This window comes from Cnephaeus nilssonii (genome assembly GCF_951640355.1).
Source record: "Cnephaeus nilssonii genome assembly, chromosome: 5".
NCBI classification, from domain to species: Eukaryota; Metazoa; Chordata; class Mammalia; order Chiroptera; family Vespertilionidae; genus Cnephaeus; species Cnephaeus nilssonii.
This window is the reverse complement of record NC_137076.1, coordinates 7,594,936-7,603,247: the sequence shown is the minus strand read 5'-3', so window position 1 is coordinate 7,603,247 and position 8,312 is coordinate 7,594,936. Positions and strand designations below refer to the sequence as shown.

The window sequence follows — 8,312 nt, the reverse complement described above, 5'->3', positions numbered from 1 at the left end:
ATAGGGCATGTTTTCAGTAGAAGGTATGAAGTATAGAGATGCACTGTTGTTGAGGGAAAGGAAAACAGAATGTATTTTTTTAATAAGGATATAAAGGATATGGGTGGTTTTTGTTTGGTTTGGTTTTAGTTTTGGATTTTTGTTTTTGTATAAAAAGAAATAGAAAAGTAATTTTGTCCTAAAGTAAAATTGTTTCAAAATAAGACAGGGAAAGATATGACTGGAAACTAGAAACACCAATCAGAAAGGATATATGCACTCCTATGTTCATAGCAGCACAATTTACAATAGCTAAGATTTGGAAACAGCCTAAGTACCCATCAGCAGATGAGTGGATTAAAAACCTGTGGTACATCTACACAATGGAATACTACGCTGCGGTAAAAAAGAAGTTCTTACCATTTGCAACAGCATGGATGGAACTGGAGAGCATTATGCTAAGTGAAATAAGCCAGTCAGAGAAAGATAAGTATCACATGATCTCACTCATTTATGGAATATAATGAACAACATAAACTGATGAACAAAAACAGAGACAGAGAAACATCGATAAGACCATCAAACCTCAGAGGGAAGGTAGGGGAGGGTGGGGGTAAGGAGGAGAGATCAACCAAAGGACTTGTATGCATACATATAAGCCTAACCAATGGACACAGACAACAGGGGGGTGAGGGCATGAGTGGGAAGGTTGGGGGGATAATGGGGGAATAAAGAAATTAAAAAAACAACGAAACCCTGACAGTTATATATAAGTTGCAGAAATTTTGTGGAAGTTGCAGAAGGTTCATGGAGGAGGGATCTTGAGAAAAGAATTTTATAGATGATCAAAGTAACTAAAGTTGAATAGATAGCTAAGACAACTGCATTCTTTATATGTATGTATGGGAATTGACCAGCTCGACAACCATAGCCATTAAAAAAAAATTATCTGGCTCTCTGCTCCTCCTGTTCGTCAGACAGCCTCTCCTCCTGCGCTGTGCCAGCAGCCACAACCCTGAGACACGATGGTAAAGGTCGGAGTGAATGGATTTGCCTGCATTGGGCACCTGGTCACCAGAGCTGCTTTTAACGCTGGCAAAGTGGATATTGTCGCCATCAATGACCCCTTCATTGACCTCAGCTACATGGTCTACATGTTCCAGTATGATTCTACTCATGGCAAGGTCAAAGGCACAGGCAAGGCTGAGAACGGGAAGCTTGTCATCAGTGGAAAGCCATCTTCCAGGAGTGAGATCCCGCCAACATCAAATGGGGTGGTGCTGGTGCTGAGTATGTGGTGGAGTCCATCGGTGTCTTCACTGCCATGGAGAAGGCCGGGCTCACTTGAAGGGCGGAGCCAAGAGGGTCATCACCTCTGCCCCTTCTCGGATGCCCCCATGTTTGTGATGGGTGTGAACCAGGACAAGTATGACAACTCCCTCAAGATGGTCAGCAACGCCTCCTGCACCTCCAACTGCTTGCTCCCCCTGGACAAGGTCATCCATGACAACTTCGGCATCTCATTTTAGACCCCTCATTCGGCATCCCCTGGGAAGCTGTGGCGTGATGGGCGAGGGGCTGCCCAGAACATCATCCCTGCTTCTGCCGGCGCTGCCAAGGCTGTGGGCAAGGCCATCCCTGAGCTGAATGGGAAGCTCACTGGCATGGCCTTCCGTGTGCCCACCCCCAACGTGTCGGTTGTGGATCTGACCTGCCGCCTGGAGAAAGCTGCCAAATATGATGACATCAAGAAGGGAGTGAAGCCGGCATCAGAGGGCCCCCTCAAGGGCATCCTGGGCTACACTGAGGACCAGGCTGTCTCCTGCGACTTTAACGTGACACCCACTCCTCCACCTTTGATGCTGGGGCTGGCATTGCCCTCAGTGACCACTTTGTCAAGCTCGTTTCCTGTCTGACAATGAATTTGGCTACAGCAACAGGGTGGTGGACCGTATGGTCCACATGGCCTCCAAGGAGTAAGAACCCTGGACCATCAGCCCCAGCGAGAGGAAGAGAGGCCCTCAGCTGCTGGGGAGTCCCTGCCCAGATTGATCCCCGACACACTGAGAATCTCCTGACCACCGTTTCCATCCCAGACCTCCTGAAGAAGGGGAGGGGTGTAGGGAGCCCTACTTTGCCGTGCACCATCAATAAAGTTCACTGTACCCAGAAAAAATAAATAAATTATCTTCATTGTTGAGAGTATAACAGATGTCCCCTTTTACCATGGCCATTTTATTTATTTTTTTTTTTTATATTTCTTTATTGATTTCAGAGAGGAAGGGAGAAGGAGAGTGAGATAGAAGCATCAATGATGAGAGAGAGCCTGCAACCCAGGCATGTGCCCTTGGCCGGAATCGAACCTGGGACCCTTCAGTCCGCAGGCTGACGCTCTATCCACTGAGCCAAGCTGGCTAGGGCATACCATGGACATTTTAAAGATTTTTATCATTTACAGACAATTGTTTGATGCTTTGGCAAAAAGAAAAGAAAATGTTCCTACAAGTATTTTTCATCTTCAAAGATTCATTCTTTAAAAACCTGACAAAAAAAACACAACAACAACCTAACAAGTACTCTAAAATACAGGCTTCTGATAAATTTAAAAACATAACACTAAACTGGGTAAAGATTTACAGAACTCAGGAAAACCCAGTCATAAAACTGCTAACAGGAAGGTCAATTAGAATTAATAACATGGGGCCCTGGCCTGGTAGATATAATGGTTAACACTCCTTTGTTGTTGTTGTTTTATTTTATTAGATCTTTATTGCTGAGAGTATTACAGAGTCCCCTTTTTCATTCATTGAACCCTTCTAGCCTGCCCCCACTCCTTGCCCCAGGTCTTCATCATCCTGTTGCCTGTGTCCATGGATTAACACACCTTTGAAATGCCTCTCATTTTAGACCCCTCACAAGGGTAACCACCCTCAAGTGCGCACATAATTTTAGCTATCCCGTAATGCCATTCTAGAGACTTCCCCGCCTTACTTCCTCCTACTTTCACATAATCTTCTTTGCATTCCCCCATCAGTTCCAACTGCATTTAAAGGGACGCAGACTTCCCTACCAGACTCCAGTTGGAAGGCAGCTCCTGCCGGGGTCCTTGCTGGTGGGTAGGTGCCGTGGGACATGGCCTCCAACAGGCCCAGAGGAAGCGGGAGGTGCCAGAGGACCAAGTTCAGCAAAAACCAACTTCGGGTTCTTATCGAGGCCTTTGAAAAGGACCCATACCCTGATATCACTGTCCAAGAAGAACTAGCCAAGCAAACCCAGATTCCTCAGTCCAGAATCCAGGTATGGTTTCAGAACCGGAGAGGTAGACAATCAAAGGACCCCCAGAGGCGGCCCCGACCAGAGGCAGACGCTGTAGCTCCCGGATCCTGTCAGGGTGCATTCCCTGCCACCCCACCGTGGCCTCCAGGGCCTTCCCCCCCATGTGGCTCCAGCGTCTGAACTCTCCAGAGCTACAATGACAGATTCTCCTGGCGGGCGGAGCGTGCTTCTGGGCCAGCAGTCCTCGGGGCACGCTGGTGTGCTGGGCGCCAATGTGGCCTCTCCCGACCTGGAGACTCCAGCCAAGGCACTGGGAGAACCTTCCGGGAGTTTCCATCACTCTTCAGCTATGGGTGCATTTCCTGCTCCCCAACAGCCCTCCAGGTAGAAGCTGGTGGCATAGACACTCATCTGGGGGACCCCAGGGCGCTCATATGTGGGGACTGGGCCCTGCAAGGGCCGGGGCAGCATTTTCCTTCTGATGGGCAGCAGCCATGGGGGTGGGGGGGAGCGGGGAGGGTGCTGGCAGCCTCTACCTGCTCGGGAGCCAGGGATGGCTCCCCAGCAGCCACTGTCTGGATCCTGCTGAGACCAGATGCCTCAAGGAGGAGGAGGAGCCCGAGCTGTTTGGCTCAGTGGAAAGACTTCGGACTGAAGGGTCCCAGGTTTGATTTCGGTCAAGGGCTTGTACTTCGGTTGCAGACTCAATCTTGTGGGAGACAACTAATGGATGTGTCTCTCTCACACTGCAGTTTCTCTCTGACTCTTCCCCCCTCTCTCCCAGCTTTCATTCTCTTGTCTGTCTTTCCTAAGCCTTTCAGCCGCCCCCACTCAGGGTCACTGAACCTGGCTGAGCTGGCGCGGCACATAAGGCACCCTGGGGCTGAGTATGCCATGGCCGTGCCAGCCCACCAGTTTTCCTGGTGTTGAGTTATATGAGTCTTCATATATTTTAGAAATTAACCCATTATCATTGAATCTATAGATTGCTTTGGGTAGTGTGGACCTTTTAATGATGTTGATTCTACCAATCCATGAACACGATATATTCTTCCACTTGTTTATATCTTCCTCTACCTCTTTTTTCAACATCCTGTAGTTTTCCGAGTACAGGTCTTTTACCTCCTTAGTTAAGTTTATTCCTAGGTATAGTTTTTTTTGTTGCAATGGTAAATGGGATTGTTTTTTTAGTTTCTCTATGAATTCATTATTGGTGTATAAAAATGCCATCGATTTCTGGGTATTTTGTATCCTGCTACATTGCTGAATTTATTCATTAAATATAGTTTTTTGATAGTCTTTAGGGTTTTCTATGTACAAAATCATGTCACCTGAGAATGATGACAGTTTTATATCTTTTCCAATTTGGATGCCTTTTATTTCTTCTTGTCTGATTGCTATGCTTAGCACGTCCAATACTATGCCAAATAGGAGTGGTGAAAGTGGGCATCCCTGTCTTGCTCCTGTTCTTAGGGGAAATGGTTTTAGTATTTGCCAATTGAGTATGATGTTGGCTGTAGGTCATATAAGGCTTTTATTATGTTGAGGTATGATCCCTCTTCTATTCCCACTTTGCTGAGAGTTTTTATCAAAAAAGGGTGTTGGATTTTGTCAAATGTTTTTCTGCATCAGTTGATATGATCATGTGGTTTTTATCCTTAATTTGTGTTGTAGCACATTTATTGATTTGTGGATATTGTACCAACCTTGTATCCCCAGAATAAATCCCACTTGATCCTGATGTATGATCTTTTTAATGTATTGTTTGATGCAATTTGCCAATATTTTGTTGAGGATTTAGCATCTATGTTCATCAGGGACATTGGCCTATATTTCTTTGTGGTTACTTTATCTGTAATTAGGATAATGCGGACCTTGTAAAAAGAGCTTGGAAGTCCTCTTGAATTTTTTGGACTAGTTTGAGGAGGATAGGTGTTAGTTCTTTTTTGAATGTTTGGTAAAACTCACTTGTGAAGCCCTCTGGTCCAGGACTTTTGTTTGCTGGGAGTTTTTGTTTGTTTGTTTGTTATTTATTACTGCTTCATTAGTTGTTATTGGCATATTCAGGTTTTCTGATTCTTCCTGATTGAGTTTTGGAAGGTTGTATGTTTCTAGGTATTTCTTCATTTCACCTAGGTTGTCCAATTTTTTGGCATATAGTTAATATTTTCTTTAATATACTTTGATTTCATAGAAGAAGGGAGAGATAGAAACATCAATGATGAGAATCATTAATTGGTTGCCTCCTGCACGGCCCCCACTGGGGATAAAGCCTGCAACCCAGGCATGTGCCCTGACCTGGAATTGAACCACGACCTCCTGGTTTGTAGGTCGACCCTCAACCAATGAGCCACACCAATCGGGGTCTATTTTTGTTGTCAACCCTCACCCAAGGATATATTTTTGTTTTTCCATTGACTTTTAGAGTGGAAGGGAAGGGGAAAAGACAGAGAGAGAAATATTGATGTGAGAGAGACACATTGATTGGTTGCCTGCTGCCCGAGCCCTTACCTAGGGCAGGGGATTGAACCTCCAATTGAGATAGGTGCCCTTGATCAGAATCAAACCCAAGCCCTGACCGGTTTGGCTCAGTGGATAGAGCGTCGGCCTGTGGACTGAAGGGTCCCAGGTTCGATTCTGGTCAAGGGCATATACCTTGGTTGTGGGCACATCCCCAGTAGGGGGTGTGCAAGAGGCAGCTGATAGATGTTTCTCTCTCATCGATGTTTCTAACTCTCTATCCCTCTCCCTTCCTCTCTGTAAAAAATCAATAAAATATGTTAAAATAAAAAAGAATCAAACCCAGGACTCTTCAATCCGTGGGCCAATGCTCTAACCACTGAACAAAACCAGCTAGGTCCATGATATTTTCTTGCAATCCTTCGTATTTCTGTGATGTCAGTTGTTACTTTGCCTACTTTCATTTCTAATTTTAATTTCATGTGGGTCCTCTCTCTTTATAAAACATTACTGGATTTTAATCTTTGTCTTTTAGATATAAGATATTTTTCTACTGAACTACCTATAACCTACAGCAATTTGGTAAGTTATACCTCTGTAAGCAAAATCAAACACTTACCTTTTTCTATCTTATTCCTCCACAATATCAGGTACTCTTAACTAATCCATGTGTTACCAAATTTAAAGATGTCGACTCTTAGATTCATGTTTCTCAATTTAATATATTTTATTGATTTCAGAGAGGAAGGGAGAGGGAGAGATAGAAACGTCAATGATGAGAGATACTCATTGATCTGCTGTCTCCTGCATGCCCCCCATGGGGATCGAGCCTGCAACTTGGGCATGTGCCCTGACCGGGAATCGGACTGTGACCTCCTGGTTCAACCACTGAGCCACATTGGCTGGGGTAATCTCTTCCTTGCAGGCGAGAATCTTAGAGGAGGTTTCAGGGGAGAGTTTCAGCAGAATAGGCATCAGTTTTCTGGTATGTTCCTTAAGGGTCGTGGTCTCCACTGATTGGTCAGTGTCAGGACAGGGGGGCATTATTGCATCTGGTCCTAGTGTTTCCCACCTGGTTTTGTTGCCTTTCTAGGTCTGGAACTGAAATATAACTGATGTTATCTCTAGGCCTAGATATATCTGTCTCAGTTTCCCTATTCACTGTTCTGGCTTACTGTCACCATCATCCCCAAATGACACTGGGAAGCCCAGTTCCACAGCAGTATCTCCTGCTGTCAACCATGGCCTACAGGGGACAGCCACCAACAGCTTCTCAATAACTCAATGACCACATCACTGTCATATTCCCTCGTGCCTTAGCAGAGAGAGTGTCCTCTGGGCAGCTCCCAGAGAACAGAATCAAATGGCAAATCTTGTTTTCACGGAATAAGCCCATTCTCACATTCCCACTTTCCTGAGCCTTCAGGCCCCTTATTGATTGATTTTAAAAGAATAGTTTGTTGATTTTTAGAGAGAGGGGGAAAGAGAAACATCAATGTGAGAGTATAACATCCATTAGTTGCCTCCTGCATGCCTTCTAGCAGGGATTAAGCCCACAACCAGGCATGTGTCCTGACCAGGAATCCAACCTGCAACATTTCTGTGCACAGGACCATGCCCAAACAACTGAGCCACACAGCCAGGGCTTTAGGCCCCTTCTTTAAAACTCAGCCAAGGCAGTTCTGGCATCTCCACTTCATTGACTCTGCGATCTCAAGTCTCTTATGAAGTTTGTACCCAAACTTCACCATACCAGGCCGCAGGGTCCCACTTCTTCCCTTTAAAAGCCCTGACTTTAGTACAGGAAAACTGTGAGGATGCATGGTCTCCTTTGTAGTTTTGCTGCCTTTGTGATTAAATCTCCCATAATTTCAGTACATTGTCTCCTGGCTGCAGAAAAAGCTTTTTTTTTTTTTTTTTTGGACATGTTGTGTTAGGACAGCGGTCGCCAACCGGTGGTCCGTGGACCACTGGTGGTCCGTGAGGTCCGAAAGGTTGGCGACTGCTGCTGTAGGAGACTTTCTGGCTTGCACAGCATGCTCCGAGTTGAGTGGGATAACTTGAGCCATTCTTTCTTCAAAGTTTCTAAGGCAGTTTTGAAAAGCTAGCCAACTCCATAATCCTTGTAATTATAGCTGCCTCCATATCTTTCAAGTGCCAAAGTTACTGCCTAAACAAAGGTTTCCCTTCAACTTCTCATTCGAATCCACCAGATGTTAGAGTCTTGTGCTTCAGGACACTACAGATACCACCACCCCACTCACTCACCATTCGTGGAGAGGCCTTTGTTGCCTCCAAATGGTGGGTGATCTAGTTCTAGCTTCCCATCCCTACAGCTTGCCTTCCAGTGCTACTTCCTGTTAACTGCCTTAGCTTGAATCCTCATAAAAGCAGAGCCTCAGGCATGCTCTCCCGGGAGCTCACCCATGCTTTCTTCCTCCACAGGCATGCATCTCCTAAGGGATATACTCCCCCCCGCCCTGACCCCCACCCCCAGGCTTGGAATCAGGAAAGCAATGGGCAGTGTCAGCTCGTCCTGGGCTAACCTGAACCTATCTCCAAGGCCCCCTTTCTCTAACTTTACAGTGAGCCAAAGC

At 45.8% G+C, this 8,312-nt stretch overlaps 1 pseudogene across 1 annotated transcript in view; it reads left to right on the top strand.

Annotated features, from left to right (window-relative positions):
- The first annotated feature begins 943 nt into the window (after positions 1 to 943).
- LOC307100408 (glyceraldehyde-3-phosphate dehydrogenase-like) overlaps positions 944 to 8,312 on the top strand; it is a 1,087,365-nt pseudogene continuing 1,079,996 nt past the window's right edge. Inside the window, exon 1 of the transcript in view lies at positions 944 to 1,163. The product of the transcript in view is annotated as a glyceraldehyde-3-phosphate dehydrogenase-like (transcript). The remainder of the gene's footprint in view (positions 1,164 to 8,312) is intronic.